We start from the raw sequence: 17933 nt of genomic DNA on the forward strand, positions 1-17933 counted from the left end.
CTCCAAGAACCAGAATCATTACCTGCATGTGAAAAAGCATGAAAACCCCCTGACCTGTACACACTCCCACTGAGCAGCAAAATGGCATTACAAAAGCCAGAAGAAGACAAAGGCAGCTGCAGAAACAGAAAAGGTTATGATACAGCTCATTCCCAGGATCAGAAGGTGACACCAACAGCAGTGAGGTGGCTGAAATAACCCCTTGCGCCTGCTGCTGAAAAGAACATTTCAGAACAGTGACATCAGGTAAAGCAGCTTCTTTTGAAAAAAGAAAGTGATCCAGGAGGTAGCTCCTTCCATATTGCAGGCGCTCACAGTAAACACCATATGGCCTGTTAATTTAATTAGGGAGAAGAAACCCCCTAAGTTTGAGATTTGACTTTGAAGGGTTTAAAACAAGTAAGAGGAAAATCACTCAAGATACTCTATTAGGTCATCTTGCTAGCTTCATCCATCCTTCTAACCCAATTCAGCTGGTGGCTCCCCCCATGCCACACAGTGCCTCTAAGGGGCTGATTTTTTTTCTTTTAGAAGCCCACTACCAGATGTGCACAATCTACACTGTTTCATCTGCACAGCTGCTTCCCAGGAAGATTTGGGTGGTCCATGCCAGGCAGCCAAGCCAGGACAGGTCTGTATCAGGAAGGAGGTACGTGCAGTTAGCAACCTGAGTACTTCAGCTAAACCCACCTTCTCAGATACCAACCAGAATTTTTGTTTTAAATCCTTCTCACAAACTACTCTGGCAGGTCCCACCCATCAAGGCAGGATGGATCTCAAGGTGGAGGTCAACCAGACAAATGCCAAAGAACCAATGCTGAGACACAAAGTCTCAGGACAAGTCCATTCCCCATCTGTAAGTAAGTGTGCATTTGTAATCTTGAGGTCAACCAACCAAGACCCAGCCATTCCCAAAGACTTCTGTATCTGAGCAAAGACTCACTGCAGCATCTAATTCCAGACTAGCAAGAGGGAGTCTTTGCCCAAAGGGGCTGTGTTACCTGAATAAAGAGTCATTCTCTGTTTTGAACATGTCTTCCGTGTCTTGTTCTGAGGAGAGAGGAACACATCTAAGATCTTTTTTAGCTAGAGGTTTGCATACACGTATCTGTACTGCAACAGGAGACTGTAGCAGCACTGAAACGTGGGAGCACCCTGTCAGGTCTCTGCACGAGCTGCCCAGGGCTGCCCAGTGCATCACCAGCAGGGAACAAGACAGATCCCATGGAAGTGGCTGCTGGAGCACCACCAAGAATGCAGACACAAAACCTACCGATTATTTATGAAATAGCCTCAAAAGCTGTAATGGCTGAGGCTTATGGAGCTTTGATGGGCTTTCATCTTCAAACAGCCTGCTCAGGCCCAGGCAGTAGCATGCAACACCTTGGTCATGGTGCTTTGAGGACAATCATCCCCCAGCAAGCTGCTCTGTCAGGAGCCACCAGCACAAACCTCGTCAGCTGCAATGCTGCAGCATAACCAAACTCCTTTTGGGAGGCTCAGTGTGTCACAAGGCAAACCCAATGCTTCGCTATAGAGCTATATACTCCAACCGACCGACCTCCAGACTCAGACAGGGCTTTGTCACCCAAGTTGTTTGGACAGAAGCACAGAGGAAAGCTATGCCTGATGCCTCCAGTGCGGAGATGAGCTGCCATTCTCCTCCATTCCTGCCTGGCACGAAGTAGGTCAGGGCTGTGTGGGCTGGTCCTCTCGTCATGGCACACAACCCACCTGCACTCCTCTCTGGAGGTGCTCCGTGCCTCTGCAGAACAGGTTCATTTTCGAGTCCTAGGTAGGGCAGCAAGACATGCCTCCCCTTCCCTCTATCCTGTTACTAACTGCTGCACATCTCGCCTCGAGGCAAACCCATGCCACTCTGCCAGTGAGAAACCCAGAAGAGACTTCTGGGGGTTTGGGGTTTCAACCTCCTGCCCTGCAGATGAATCATACCAGGAGAAAATAACATTGTTCCTAGAATTTTGTAACCTCAATTGACATGTAGTTTCTCTTTGTGTCCTCTCAACAGTTGACTACACTCACAAATTAACAACCCACTTTTTCAATTATTTTTTCCTTTTCGATCCAGAGCCAGGTTGCGATCTGTGTATCCCTTTAATAGGTGTGCCTCAGCAATATGCCAGAGACCAGAGTTTCCCATTTTCTAGTAAAAAAACCAACCAAACAAACAACCAAACATCTAAAGCCCAGCAGACTTCTTCCGGCTAGCAAGAAAACCTCCTCTCAGGACACTGCAAAGATTTAATTTACTACCAATTGCCCTCTGGTTATTTTACATTTATGGGGTGGGGGCTGAAGAAAGGAAGAAAGCGGGGAGAGGGTGTAATTAGCTTCGCTTGTAAAATGTTCATCCCAGTTGTAATAGCAACCGGAGCCTATCGGAGGCTTAATAGATTTCAGGGTTTTGTTCCTTGCAAGTGCTGAAGTGTCTGTGTGGAGTGGGGGGAATAAAAAAAGGGGAAAAAATATATTTAAAAAAAAAAAAAATCAATAAGTGGATCCTACTTCTTGCCACAACCCCATATGGAAGTAATCAAGCACAAGGGTGGCAGCTGGGGCCAATAACAGTCACCTGCAGTTGAGGGACATGGGGGTTTCGGATGGGTTTTTAATGCTAATTTCCTGGAGAAACAATGAGGGAGCGGGCGCGGAGCGGCAGCCGAGGGCGGATGAATAGGGACCAGCCGGAACAATGGCTGCACCTGGTGCTGGGAGCAGCAGCACAGAGCCGGCACGCGGCAACAGCGCACGGCACATCTGTTCCCCGCACAATAACCCACTCCCCCCGATGCTCCACCAGCATCCTAAGTAATACCGGGTCTTTAAACATTCACAGCTTGCTGCAGAGCAACAGGTTTGAGCTGTTTCAGGGCTACAGCGTGCTCCTTGTCCTCCCCTTGTTTGGGGTGAGCTCAATGACAGTTATCAGTACTTCTAGGGCTTTCTTGGGTTTTTTTTGGTGAAAGAGATGCCTTTGAAAGGGATGGCTACGCAGCATCCCACCGTCAGGTTGTGGCATCCTGTTGCTGGAAGGAAAACTGACTCTTGCCTTTGTAGTTTCCATAGGACCAGAGAGTAACCAAGCAGCAGATCTGCAACAGTCCTGGTTCTTCTAAATGGTCTTCTGGCCACCTGCAACTGTTCTCCTTCAATAGCACAAGTCCTACCACAGACACGAAAGACAGGAGTCCTGCAGCCGGGACACGCCAAGGAAATTAAATACATGTTATTCTAAAACCTTAAGCTTGGCTTATAAAAATGCCACTGGCCAGCCCAATAAAAGGCACAATAGTTAAACTTTAAAATGCTTTGAAAACTCTGAAATTGCTATTGTCCTTTTGGACGTAAGCTGCTGACACTAAAAGAGGCACTAAGGTCAAGGTCTTGCCTCAGAAAATTGCTTACAGACCCAGGAACTGAACCCAAGCCTCTAGATGCTCCGCTTCAACTGCAGGATCATTGCTCGCCAGTTCTTCCCGGCTTCTGCTCTTGCTCTAAACAAAGTTTTTTCCAGCCATTCCCTGAAGGCTGCATGAATTAAGACAGTCTCCATCATAAAAATAAAAGTTGAACAGGCTCCCAGAGACCTGCAGTGATGCTGCCCCCAGGGACTGCTCTGGAGTGTCTGTCAAAACACATTTCATACCTAGCTTCTAACAAGCAATCAGATACGTAAATAGTCACTAGACCAGGATAAAGGCAAGCCTACAATCTAGCCCAGAACAAGTATACATAAGCCAGCCCTTATTATGGGAAAAAAACCAATAGGCAACAGATTATGACCATCTCCTGTTCAGATTTAAGAACTAGCCAGCATTGCCTTAAATCTGCTACATATGCCCAAGTCCTCAAATGACTTTGTTCAGCTATCCAGCTATACTGTAAACATTGCACATGTACATCAAACAAATCTCGTTTTTTGTCCAAACCCTAAAAAAACAGAGCTGGAAAAAACAAGAGGCCACCTGGCTCGCCCATCCCAGCGCATAACTGTGGGAGAGCACTGCCTCCTGCAAAATGCTGCTGATGGTTACTGCATTTATGGGTCAATTTGGGAACCAAAGAACTGGCTGCCTTGAAAACTCAGCTCTTTTCCTCTTGCCTACTGTCCCCAATGATAATGTCTACAAGCCAAAATCCACCATCAGCGACACCTGACAAAGCCCTGTAAAGCAGTAAAATAATTTCAGACTCCCGCTTGAACCAACAGACAAGGCAGCATTAAGAAGTGAAACCCTGCTCTCTCAGGGCACTGGTCCTGTAAGACTAAGAGGAACAAAACAGAAGAAAAAAAACCCCAAGAGCCTGACCCATGGTTCACATGAGAAAAGCAAGCTCCCATTGCTTTTGGCTTCAGTGGGTTTAAACAAGCCTCTGCAAAAATCAGCAGATGCAACTTGCAAAAATAGCAGCATCTTGGAAGTAAGCAGGGGCCATGGCTCCAGTCCCCGGGCAGAGCAGAACCCGACTTGGCAGCACTGTTTTGGCCTTTTCACTATTAAATGGAGTTTCTGCTCTTTTCCTCGGGGCATTCCCTGTGTAATAGACTTCTCAGATTAACGATTTATTCTCCTTGCCTTTAGCAATACTGCTCCTTCCTCAGACCCTTCAAATCCTTCACTTGGCTTACTGCACTTTCCTGTTGGCAGTATTTGCTCAAACTGCCTTTGCTTTACTCCTTTTACCTTGTTTCTTACACTGAGTTCTCTTAGTTTTGCAGGTTTCTCTAACTGGTGGATGTGCTGGGGTAGGGGTACCTGGCTGGGGAGGACCCACAGTCATTTAGGTGAAGCCTAGGTAGTCCCAAAAAATCAGACTAAACGTCTTCTCCATATTAATAGTGAAAATCACATCATCCAGCAGACAATCTCCGCCCCCCCCAAAAAGAAGAGTCTTCACTTGAATGTGCTACCCCATTTCTATAAAATTATTACAACTGGCCACTGAGTTTCAAGCCACCCTCTTCCCCAAAATATAACAACCTCAGCACTCAGCTCATCAGGCACCCCAAAGCCTTTCCAAAAATAGAGGAACATGACAAGAAAAAAAAGTTTTCCACAGGGCTTGAGCAAGACACCGGCAATTAGTTGTTTAACGGCCAAATCATGCCGCCCTGATGCCAGCAAAACTTCGGTTTGCTTAATCAGAGCCCGACCTGCAAAGAGACCGCAGGAGCAGATGCTCCAACACGCTGTGCTGTGTTCACAAATTTGGGAAGTCTTCAGGAGAGCCACAGCAGAGGAGCAAAGCTCTTTGCTTTTAGATATCGTCACACTCTGTGCAGCTTTGCTGGAGATTTTTTGGTTTTCATTCCTCCTTTGTGCTGAGACATTGAAGTCGCAGAGCATTAGGCAGCACGCGCTCCTTCTGCCTCCTCTCCGGGGACAGCGAGGGACACATAGGAGGTGAGTGGCATGTCTGTAGAAGCAGACTTACAATATACGTTTTTTAAAAGCCTATACCCAAATGCTTGCATGCTGCGAGAGAAGGAAAACCTTAAGGTGGCACATGCAACGGCCAAACCGGACGAGCACGGAGCTGCAGCCCATGCAGCAGCACAGCACCCTGCCAGGGAGCCCAGCCAGGCTGCACTGCGCTCTCCCCAGGGAAACCCTGTCATTTGGCACACTTAAAACTAACCCGGACAAAGCAATAGCAAAGTGCCCCAAAGGGAATCATCCTGCACCAGAGAGCGTAGCAAATATTACTCTCTCTTTTTCCAGCTCAAGAGAAAGTGATCCTCAGCCACATTTTAGCTCCCCAAACTTTCAAGTGCTGATTTTGGTGCATCTCCCGTGGCTGGGCAGGATTTTGCCAGCACACAAAATGGACTGCGAGTACCGTCGTGCAGGAGCCGTGTGCTGACGGGAGGAGAAAAAGCCGGTAATATTTTGCAGAGCGCACACCCGGAGCAGCAGCTCAGCAAACGTGCAACAGAAGGATCTTTACAACAAGCTACTCCAGAGGACTGAAGGAGCAATTTCAACTGCTGAACCTTCCCAAAAAACGGGGCGGGGGGGTGGGGTGGGGGAGGGAGTGCAGGTTTAAAATATATATGCAGGATCTGGAGATTACAATGGAATAAGAGAAAAATACAGCAGTCTGCAGCCTAACAGCAAAAATATATAGGGCAGGGAGGTCTGTTCTGGTATCGCAAAATTGATCTGAGAGATTTAGATGCTGGTAGCATCAGTTGCTGCTCAAGGAGCGCAAAGACAAAAAGGGAGCAGCCTCTGCCACAATGCAGGGAAGCACTGAAAACACAGGAAAAATTAAGGAAATTTGGGAGCCGATGGAAGAAATCTACCTCTGCAGATTTACCCCTACGCCTTCTGTATCAGCAGGCAGAAATGAGAGTAAAGGCTAGGCACAGCGGAAAAACACATTCTGCTAAAATACACAAAAACCTTCCTGCTCTTCCATTTCCCCAGAAAATACCGAATCCCAGCCTTCTGCTCACGGGGGGGGGGGGGGGGGGGGAATAAAAATAAGAAAAAAAATCATAAACCATTCCATAGCAACATAGAGAAAGCTCTAACGCAGCTCTCCTCAGAGAGAGTTTAGTATTTTTTCAGCTGCAGAATCCACGCATGCAGCCGGCTCCTCTATTGAAGTTTTCCCCCAGCAAAGCCACTGCAGTCGACTGGAGGCAGGCTGGGTGGCGAAGCTCTGCGGACGGCGCTGCTCCCACCCTCTCCCTCTACCTGCGCTCAAGGTTGAGGCTTTCTCCACACCGACAGCGAAACCGACGTCGCTCTTCAAACCTACTTGGCGGCACGGTGGCTAAGCATCCCCCCGCAAGCATCCCCCACTGCCCCCAGATATGCTGCACCCTACCCAGTCCCATTTAAAAATAGACCCCTCTATTGCTTACCCTAAACAGCAAGGTTGCAACGATCCAGCTGCTGTTGAATACACCTAGTTTCTTTGAAATATAAATAAAAGCGCTCTTCCTCCTCCTCTGCTCGTGATCTTCGAGCGCAGCCGGAGCCCAGCCTGCCTTCTCCTTTCATTAGCTGGACATGTGTCAGGTCCCGCACATCTGCGATTTCTCACTGCCTGGAGCCGCCTGTCCGATTCCAGGGAAACACAGATGGATCCCAGATGGGAAGGTCCTGCCAAACAGACCAGCTCTCCACCTTGCCAGAATACCCAGCTTAGAGGCACACACCCTCGGCTCCCTGCCTGCTCCCTGCCTGCGCCGTGCTGCTGCCAGGCTGCTCGCCAGCTGATGTCACCAAGCACACACCTACCAGCGCCTCGCAGCCGGGCTGACATTAACTTGTTAAATACACGTAATTTGTTTATGGCCAGCAATAACAGCGAGACGGCGGCAGGGCGGTAAAGAGGAAAGGAGGGCTTCGCCGACACAGGCGCTGTGGGTTGGTTCCACTGGAGCGACCCTTCCGAAATCAGCTCTGCCTTACGCAGCACTGGGTGTAAATCAGCCTTCGTCTTAGCTCTCAATTCTGAAACCTGGATAAGCTGTTGGGTAAACTAGCGAATTAATTTTCTGAAGGTTTCCCCATGCATGTAAATCTTCCCTGTAAACTCCCCTCCAAGCCCTAGCGCCAGAGTTTGCAGTGCTGGAAAGCTGGCATGTGTTAGCAATTAGAAGCAACAACAAGATAACAAGATACTGATGTTGCAAGGGTACCAAACCAGGACTGGAAAATTCAAAGGAAGAGCAATTAAATGTGTAACATATTACTCGGATCGAAGAGGAAGTGTTAAAGGAAAATGTAAATCCGAAATGTTTTATACGGGGAGTAAACTCCACCAGGGATCTTACAGCAGCAAGGGAGGCTCAGAACAGAAACACACTGGACACAAATAGGTTTGAGCATTTCCCTTCCCCTTAATACACAGACGTGGCAGCTCTGCCACCTACAAACCTCCTGGTAATTTTGAATAGCCACTCCGCAATGTGCGGTGTGAACAACAGATATTAACTGGAGGCCCCTGACTAATCCCATCAGCCCAGCACCATTCACCGCAAGCTGGGTGCTGGGGAAACACAGATTTACACACAGCATTCCTCACCACGCAGACGGGCGTCCCTGGCCGCCTGCGACACTGCCCCAGAGAAGAGGCAACCACCCCTCCAGCTACTGCTCAAACCATCCTCATCCATGCCATCCTCCTTCCAGCTTCCATAAAACCACCCAAGAAGGAGAAGCAACATTTGCATTTTGTTTGCAGACCATGCACAGGCACATTTTAAGATCTCAGGAAGGATTCATCACTCCAATCCATATTCCTCTAAGCTGAGAGGCTTCAGGTCTCGATATAATCCTTTCCAAATCCTTCCAGGCAACACTAACTCTCCCTTCAGCTACTTTTTTGAGAGCCAGAGACCTATGTACCTTGCCAGGACAGCAAATTAAAAGCCTGCCATTGCCCAAGCTGAGGGATGCTGTTTTTTTAAAAGCCCAGAAATTGCATGAGCTGCATTCTCCACAGTTGGTGTAAGTGTGGTGGGATACTCTGCTCGCTCACCAACAGCAAAATGCTTCTTTTTATGAAATTTCCAGTGCTTCAATAGGCTACTCCTAACTGCCAAGCCATGTCCGTAAGCCTCCTAGAAGTACTGCCCCCCAGCATCCCACCAAACCCTTCACCTCCAGCTTCTCTGCCTCTTACTCCTAATTAGTTTAAGGTACCTCTACTTTCCTTTGGGAAGGGAAAAGGCTGTAAAGATAGGAAAAAAAGTGCTTGAAAAGAAGTATTAAAAAGCACTCTGCGAGCACACACGGCATGCATTCATGAAGATACAGGCCATGATCTCCTCCCACAGAGCATGGGCTCCCCAGCACAGGCAGGATGCTGGATGGTAAATGGAGGGAGGCATTTGGGCAGGAGACTTTCAGCTCTTGTAGGAGTACATGAAGCTGCCGCAGCCTTGGCTGGGCGAGCACATCACTCCGAGAAGGGCAGCCTGGCTGCAGGCAGAGGGGGCATGGATTTACAGCTACCCTCCCACCTCCAAGCCTCAACTAAGACCAGCAATTTCACATGCTTCAGTTAAAAAAAGTGAATCACAATCAAGCATCAATGCATGGATACCTGGAACACTGTGCGCTCGGGCGGCAAAGTTGGTTGGGAACAAGCAGGCGCTGCAGGCAGATCCACCAGCGCCTCTTGGCACCCACTTCTTTCTGCACCCCAGTCCCCACTGGTAGGGCTGCTGGCAAGGCACATCAATAAAACATTTAATTTCAGAAAGTTTAGCTCGCTGGGGCTTCTGACACTTCTGATGAAGGTTGCGCAAAATACTGAAGCTCTCAATATTTCATAAGCCAAGATGGAAAAATCATCTCTAAATTATACAGACAATGAAGGGAGACAAAAAACAAGCAGCTCCATGAGCTCCAGAATTAATAAAGTTATTTTCCTATGGACTTGCATCTCATGATTTGCTCCCCGGCGCCTCGCGCTGTGAGGTCCCCAACAGGAGCCCTCCCCAGCCAGGGTCGTGCCGACAGCGGTGGCTCTCATGTGGATTCTCTGATGTCTTATGAGGAGCGAGCTCATGTTGCAGCTTTGCCCCCAGTGGAGATGGTACCAGGCAGATGGATGCAGCCCTATGCTTAAGGCATTAAGCATTTAGCATCAGACAGCACTGCTCTCTGTCCAGCCCTGTCCCAACATCACCAAACCAGCCTGAAACCAGCCAGTGAATTCAAAAGCTGACCTCAATCTGAGCACAAGAGAGGAGGAGGATGCTGTATGATGAACAGAAGATGCTCAAGAGACACAGCCTGGGAGCTGCCAGGTCTCTGGGTCAAAGTCATCAGAGAAAGCCCTCTTACAAGCTACATGGAATGGACAGGGGTTTGGGCTATATGAAATAGCTAACTAGCACTAGATGTTCCCTCACCTTCTTTTTTAATTGTATTTTAACTTAAGGACCTCAACAGCTTGTAAACATCTCACTTTACATAAACAAAAGCTGTCCCCAACTTGACAACTGGATTGTAACTACCATTTGTAAAAACCCATGGCCTAATAAATCTTCTCCCTATTTTTACAACCTAAAGTAGCTTGAAACATCAAAAACTCAGGCCACTCCAAGTATTTTAAGTACAGTTACAATGATTTGACTTTACAAACCTTTATGAACATGTATGCACTCTTTGCCATGGTGTCCACAGGCCAACTTCTACCAAAACCCCAACATCCTCAGGAAAGACATCCCCACTTCTGGCTAGAGAAGGAATATGCCAGACCTCACAGCTCGGCCTCAGAGTAGGGAAGGTGTATGTGTGGTTTTGGGCTCTCAAGGCATAAAAACTAAGGGTGGGGACACCTGGGCGCCCTGAGTAGGAGCCATTGCAAAGCCTCCTTTGAAAGACTCATGGATTGTATCCTAAACATGACTCATGTGCCTAAGCTTGCTCAAATCATGACCCATCCCTAAGGTCACCACTGGCAGAGGCAGGTCTGTGGAGCCACAGGCAAGTGTGGAGCAGCAGGCAAGCATCCCACCGCCAGCCGGTCTCCCCAGCAGTGCCAACGCAGCCGCTCCCGTTACTGCAAAGCAAGCCAGGAGAAAACATCCCGCACACCGTGCCCTGCTCAACTATTGCCTTTGCAAATGCAGCAGGAGGAAGCAGGGGCAGCACACTAATAGAAGACACTGAGATATGTCATCTACCGACCTCGAGTAGCACCTCCACGTAACCAAGAGGCTAGCCTGCTCCCCAAATATGCATTAAAATAGATTTTGTAACCCAGACATCACCACTACAGTGGAAGGAAGGAGGACTGCAGGCAGCACAGGGGAAACTGCTTTCCCCGGCTCGCTGCTTTAATCTGCTTCTGCTTTCTTCTCCTGGGAATGTTCCATGGAAAGAACGATGCAAACAAAGTTTGAACACTGGGAGCTATTGATACCTGCTGCTAAGTGTGGTTTCTGAGGAAAGCGAGGAAATCTGAAGAATTTTTCCAGTTTCCAGTGGAATTTTTATGCCTATCACAGCCCTTTGCCACAGCAAGCACAAGAGTCCCGAACTACTTCTGATTTCTCTTCTATTCCACCCATATTTATGACATGCCACAGCTTTATTTTTTTGCCTGCTGTGTTCTTACCTCGGAAAGAAGCTTCACTCATATTCACGGCAACCCTGGAAAGCCTTTGCCTTTTTAAGCTGACCACTTTCCATCGCACAGAAAAATAAATCCAAATGCACCAAGGCAGCCAAAGCCATTTATCAGGCTAAGTGGAAACCATAAATTCATGCTAACTGGAATCTGATGGAAACCAATTGGGATCCTCCTCCTCCTCCAGGCTCAGGTCTGGCAGGAAAGTCAAGCATTTTACTGCCTTCTTTATGCCTTACTTACAAGTCAGTGGAGCCAAGAAGGGACTGCTCTCTTTGAAGCAGTGCTGGTGGGGTTGCAGGGGAGGCTCAGTGACTTGAGTTCAAGCTCAGCAGACAGGGGCATGCATCCCCCCCAAATGGAGATTAGACCTCTCCATTCCTAGCAAATTTATCACATTTAACAAACATCCTCTTTTCAATACATCCATTATTTAAATTAGCACATGGCAGATTATGTTAACAAGCTTAATTTGTCAAGTAAATCTAATCATATTGCTTCCTTCAGGAGTGAACGTGAGTAGTGTTTGGCTTTTGTGCCATTTCAATACTGCCCAGAGAGGGTAAAAAAAATGTATTAAAAGTTGGCCTTAACTGAGCTGGCAGAATTTACACCCAGAAGAACTATGCTGGCAGAATTTACACCCAGAACAACTATGATCAGACATTGCAAAAAACCAGTGGGAACAAAGGTGCAAAGAATTTAGCACAATCTAAAGAAGTTACTGAAACATCACTTCTGGCTGCTGATTTAGGGCTGGGGCAAGGGGGAGGACACCTAAGCAAAAACTACCTTATTCTTCCTATATGACCGCATATGTAAAGGAAAAAACACCCAGGAACTGATATCCTATCCAAACCCCCCCCCCCCCCAAACAACACACCAATTCCTAAATCTAACACCCTTGCTCTGATTAGAAATCCAAGCCTCTGTAGCTGTCACGGGTATTTAAACCAAACACAGAAATACGGAAAAAATGAGTAATCCTATTTGGAGAGAGTAAAACCCAGCCTGCAGAGGATTAAGTCTAGTCCAACAGCTCTGCAGCTTGACAATATTTTCCAGATCAATAGCAGTGCCGTTCGATTACAGAGATTTGTTAAAATACACCCATCCACTGCCCTCCAGTTGTAATTTTGGTGATGATCATCTTTAATTGCCCAACACCCCAGGTGGGGGATCAGGAGCATTTCTGTCTTTGGAAGCTGTGCTAATGGAGCACTCTGCTGCAGCTAACTCGGGCACCTCCCTGCTACTTTAGAAAAGCCAGTTACCTGTCCAGATCTGACAGTTTTGCCCGAGACCTTACAGGTCCATCCCCTTTGGCATGTGTTTATGGTGCAGACAAGCTTTGGAAGCAGAAATCTTCCCTTTTGCAGGTGAGATGATGTGCTTGGAGAGCCATGTCCTAGGATCAGACACCCTATTCTGGGCTCCCAGTACTCCTCACCACCTCCCCTGTGGAAGATCTTCAACAATTAAGAAAGCACACATTAAAGCTTATCAAAGCAGGACTTGTCAGCAGAACTTGTGGTTTTGGTCTCGTCGCAGAAAGGACAGCATTTATAATAAAAAATATGAGCAATAAAAAGCATGTGATGGATCCCAAGCTCCATCCCTCCAGCAGGGTCATTACACCCCAGCTCGTTTCCTGCACCTCCCTCCACCGGTGACTTCCCTCCTGCAGGCTGTGGCTTTCCCCCTGATAACGGCTTTTCCTTCTTTATCTTGGGCTCTTTTAACAGAAGCCTTTTTCCCCCACTCCATCCTGAGCTTCCCTCCCCTCCAGGCCCTGGGACTGCTGCATCTGTGAGCGCTGCTGGGGCTGTGGTCCTCGCCCAGCCCTTCGGAGGAGGTGGTACCTCCCCATCTCATTGCCTAGCCACGTCCTGGCATCGGACAGCCACCAAAGGAGGTTTATTTTCTTGTTAATTAGTTGTCACTAACCTGGTAACCTTGACTAAAAGTATCCAAATTTCTCACCTAAACCACAGTCTCCCTTTAAGACACTTAAAAAAAAAAAATAATCCCCACTTCTTTTGTTCATTTTACCCAGTAAAACCACCGGTTCAGGATTTTAAGCAGGGCCTTCCAGTAGCATCCCAGTTTGTTGGCTTTACAGGTTTAGCACTGAACAGGATTCCCTCCCTTCCAGCCTCATCAAACAACAAAAAATTATGTTTTAAACAGGTTTTTTTGGGGGTGTTATTTTGGGGGTTTTATTTTTAGTTTTTAAACTATTTTCTTTGCAAAGCTCATCCTTGCCAGCTCCCTCTCCCGCTGTCACTTGGCCCTTTGGACCTAACAAATGGTGGGTTTTGGGGAAGGAAAAAAAAGAAACAACCCGGCGCAGCCCTGTGCGCCTGGCCCGGCATTCCAACTCTCCGCTCCCGGCTCCACCAAGTCTGATTTAGTAGCACTGCTGGGAGCTATTAGTTTACGAAAGAACCAGCACGCCCACCCAAGCGCAGACGACTGTGAGAGGCTCCTCTTACACCGCTGCCATGTGCCTTCCATTCTGCCCTGAGAAGTCGGAAAGGTTGCGGTTTCGCTTAGGGCGGGAAGCCAAAGAGAAACCAGCACAGTGGCGAGCGAGGAGAGTGCGGAGGTCAGGCTGAGAAGGGCTGGATTTCATCCACACCCCAGTGCTGCCACATGAGAAAGTATTAATTAATGGGATGCTTATTAACAGAGTTCAGCCTCCATCCAGATCTTGTTTTTATCCTGCCCATTGCTCCGCATTTCAATGTCCTGTAACCACTCCTCCTTTTCTATATCCTTTTTCCCTTTCCACTACCATGCTTCTAATGTCTTTTTTCACCTTATTTCTGCTTCCCTTCTCCACTCTGCTTCCACCATTTCCCAGCCCCTCGCCTGCCTCCATCCCTTCCCTGACAGCACAGAGAGCCCCAGCATCCCCAACAGTCAATCCTGAAGATCAGCACACTCATGCCCAACCATTATAAGCCCACAGCATCTGCTGAGCTCAGCCACCTGCCCGGGTGTCTGCTACCTGCCTCTGCTACCTAACCAGAAATAAAGCATGCATCAACCTCCGAAAAACACAAGGCATGGGGAACCACACAGCTATTCTCCACGCGCTGCTGCCTCTTTTCCTAGCGAGCTACAGGCACTCGTCTTGGCACTGGGAGAAGGAAGGTAAAGCATACGGCTTGCTAGCCACAGCTTCAAGTTGCATGGGCGTTATGAGGCAGAGAGAGCAGCCGGCTGCTGCCGGGAGCCCCCAGCCCCACATGGGATGAGGCTCACAAGCTGCTGCTGCACAAAACGCAGAAGAGCAGAGCGTTAAGCATAGAAGGCAAAAACCAACAACTAGTGTGGGTTACGCATCCCACCAGACCTCCTCCTGAAGGTAGAAATAACAGCGAGATTAAGTGACATGGGTGGTAATATGCAAAGTCTTCTAATAGCTGCTAGAATTTGGCCAGCTTGTTATCCAAAAATACCTGTTTTGGATGTAGGATAGAATTAACTCCCCAAAACTGAAGATCAGCTCTGTGGTGGGAGAGGCAGGGAGAAATGAAAGGAGAAAACAAGCAATGAAGCATCATTTTAGAGTCATTAGGGTTTTGAGATTCTCCACCTGGCTTCTATTAGCATTGCATCCATACTTGGGTGCCTAAAGAAAATGGGATAAAAAGAAAGGGAAAGACTCATTTCCAGAGGTGCAAAGCAATCAGCAGGTTCCCTCCTGTGCCTCTGTGCTTCCACCGCCTCTGGGGTGCTTGGATGCAGCTCAAGGAGGACCAGGCACAGTGAACGAGGACCTGAAACTTTATTACCTTCATCTTCTGTCAGAAGCAGAGCCTATTTGCAGATTTACAGCTCGTGTCAACAGGAAGTTCATGTTTACAAGGTTCCAGGAAAAAAAGCCAGCATTCCTGTCCTATGCGATAGCTCAGTGGGGACGCTGTCTCACGTGGGAGTTCTCAGATTGGTATGCTAGACGGAATGAGTTTTAGCCATGTAAAACATCCAGACAAAAAGATAAAGCTATGAAAAAAATTGAAGGCCAGAAGGAAAACAGTAATTCAGCAATTTGGTGGAAAATACACAGCAAGACAGCATAGCCATGTCTGGAAAAATACTTTCGTAGCATCTGGGATTCACACTTCAAAGAAACAGAAGAATTTTAAGAGGATGAAAAACTATATTCAGGCGCTAACATGCGTTTTTCTCCTCTGGTCCAAACCTCTTGTCATTCCCATTACACTGTTCCTCCAGGGTCAGCAGCCAAGCTTGGCCCACGGTCACACTGGGGTGGCCCCTTCCCCCACAACAAGTGCACACATGGGACCATAGTGGTGTCTGGTGGTGCTGCTGGATCCACCAGGACCTGCCAGGGTCCACCAGGATACAGCCTCCCCCCTGAGCTAAACCCCAGATCAAGCACCCTCCTCTGCAGCTAGCAGTGACCAGAGAGGTTTGAGTGGTGGTGAAACCACAGCCCATAACCAGAAAGCATAGGTAGTGGCAGCTTGCTTTAGCCCCAAAGCAGGGCCGTGCCAGCTGCAGAGCAGATCTCTGGCAGCAGTGCTACCTTGAAGCCTTCCTGAAAGGGAAGCGCAGAAAGCCGATTTGCACAAAAGCACTCCAGCACTCTGCGCATCTCTGCAGATGGCATTAGTGCAGCAGCTGGTACACTGCAAATTCACACCCAAATTTCGCAGCAACTTCCCCGTGCAGAAAAGGCACACTGTCAGAGTAAAACTTCGAGCGCTAAACCTTGAGCTGAGGACACCATTTATTGCCTTCAGCAAGCAGGAGGCTGGGGCAGAAACAGTCCCATCCTGTGAAACCTGGACTTAAAATCTTCCCCTTCCATGTGGTTATTAAAAAAACCCCAAAGCCAAACAAAAAAACAACCCTCTTTCAAAAATTACACAAAACAAGGTAACATCAGGACAGCCAAAGGTCAGGCAGCCAGTGCTCTACCAGGATGCCAAAGAACCATATTCAAATCAGTAAATATTTATTTAGGCCATGTTGTACAGTTTAGTAAATACAATTACAGAGCATCTAGGGTGGTTTCTGATCTCCTGAGCACATATTGGTCCCAGAGAAAGTGTCTGTCTTAACGAACAGACATTTTCCAACAGAAGAACGACTCAATCGGAAGATTGCTCTGAAATAAACTCATTCAACAAAACACAACAGGTACACAAAATCAAGTCTCCAAAAAATACAGGTAGCTTCTCCCTAGAGAAACAGCTGACTAGAACCAGGCTGACAAAGCACACAACCCACCCACCTTTAAAAACTTTCAGGATTTAACATGCAGAAGCTAGAGACCAACCCAGTTAAAGAGGAAGCCCATAATTGTTGGGGGCATCAGCTCCCTCCAACACCACCATGTCTGTACCCAACACTTTCAGCCGTAGCTGCCACCAGCACAGAATTAGGGTGACCCACCTCACCCAGAGGTGCACATTTCCACTCACTCCCTGGGCATTTGAGCTCTTCCCGTATCAACCCAGCAGCACTAACAACAAAATTCCCAGGAGAGTCAGAGAGATGGGGAGGCGCGAGTCGTGCAAGGTTCCCAAAACTTATTTTTCCATCCTAAGTGCTTAGGAGGAAACACACTATTACTGAGGCGCTGCCTGCCCTGGGTCCAAGTATTTTACATCCAGGTGACACCGTCCCTAGGCAAGGGGACAGGAGCCATCAGATCCCTTATCATTTTTATGTAGGAGAAATGGGGGACCTGCTTGTGCTTTGTGCTCCTCCTGGCAAGTTCCCCATGGCAGCGGAGCAAGCAGAGCAAGCACTCAGCAACCTGCTCTGCTTCATGCATGCCCAACACCCCCTGCCTCTGCCTGCTCCCACAAACATGGTAAGTAATATGCTGAAGAATACTTGGGACAGTTAAAAGAGAAGATTTTTCAATAGACTGAAAGGAGCGTTTGGTGAGAGCATTACATCAAAGAAGTCAGAGGTCTTCTATCCCATGCAAGGGATGGACAACATTCAGACAACTGTCAAGAGCTAGAAGTCAAACACCTGTATGTTGAAGTTAATTAACATGCACATACGGGAAAAGGGAAGAGGCCAAAAATTACCTCCAATCCAAAACTCAGATTTACTAAACTTGAAACTTTAACAGCTGTCAAAATCCTGATTTTCTACATGAGTTATAAAAAAAAAAGAAAGAAACATCTTAATTTAAAAAACAGTAAGAAAAACCTGGAGTAGGAGATGAGAGATATTCATCAGCAAAGCTTCTCCGAAGTGGGGTTGGATTTGATGGCACAGGCAGTTAAAAGGCAGTATTCCGGAAATAGCCAATTTGATTTGGCAGTGCTGCTGCTTTTGGGGGGGGGGGGTGTGGAAGGCAGCTCAAGCATACATTTACTTTCTCTTCATTTCATTAATCCCACCCAGAGCTGACGCTGAGGTGAAGCCATGTTTATCACCGGCGCTTCTGCTTAGGGGTGTGCTCTGCCCAGGTGAACTAGCACACTGTGGGGCTGCTCTTAACTTTTCCCAGCTGTGTTTTGCCGACAGTCCTGAACGTCCCCACCTGTTTCTGCAGATGGAGCAGCTGCAGTTAAAGGCAAACACCTGGCCTGCCGCAGCCCTGCCCCGTGCTGCAGGGGGAGATTAGAGTTACAGCAGCTCCTGCCCTACTTAAGGCCTAACAGTATTTAGATTACAAATGCTGTGTTTGTGGTTAATAACCTGGCTGCTTTGAGCCCAAGTAACCTGAAATGCTGCATGTTGAGTTTTGAGTTCAGTATGACTCATTTACATACAGTTGATGACCACGGTCAGCTTTCCACTGACCA

The 17933-nt window shown here is 47.8% G+C and overlaps 1 protein-coding gene across 2 annotated transcripts in view; it reads right to left on the reverse strand.

Annotated features, from left to right (window-relative positions):
• CBFA2T2 (CBFA2/RUNX1 partner transcriptional co-repressor 2) overlaps positions 1-17933 on the reverse strand; it is a 63953-nt gene that overhangs the window by 33498 nt on the left and 12522 nt on the right. The window contains exon 1 of one of the 2 annotated variants that reach the window (XM_075058945.1): positions 6896-7165. The exons of the other annotated variant lie outside the window; for it this stretch is intronic. The gene's annotated coding sequence lies outside the window, so the exon portion shown is untranslated. Of the gene's footprint in view, positions 1-6895; positions 7166-17933 lie in introns of those variants that run through there. 2 annotated transcript variants of the gene reach the window in all.

The sequence above is a fragment of the Buteo buteo genome, chromosome 2 (genome assembly GCF_964188355.1).
Source record: "Buteo buteo chromosome 2, bButBut1.hap1.1, whole genome shotgun sequence".
Classification (NCBI taxonomy): Eukaryota; Metazoa; Chordata; class Aves; order Accipitriformes; family Accipitridae; genus Buteo; species Buteo buteo.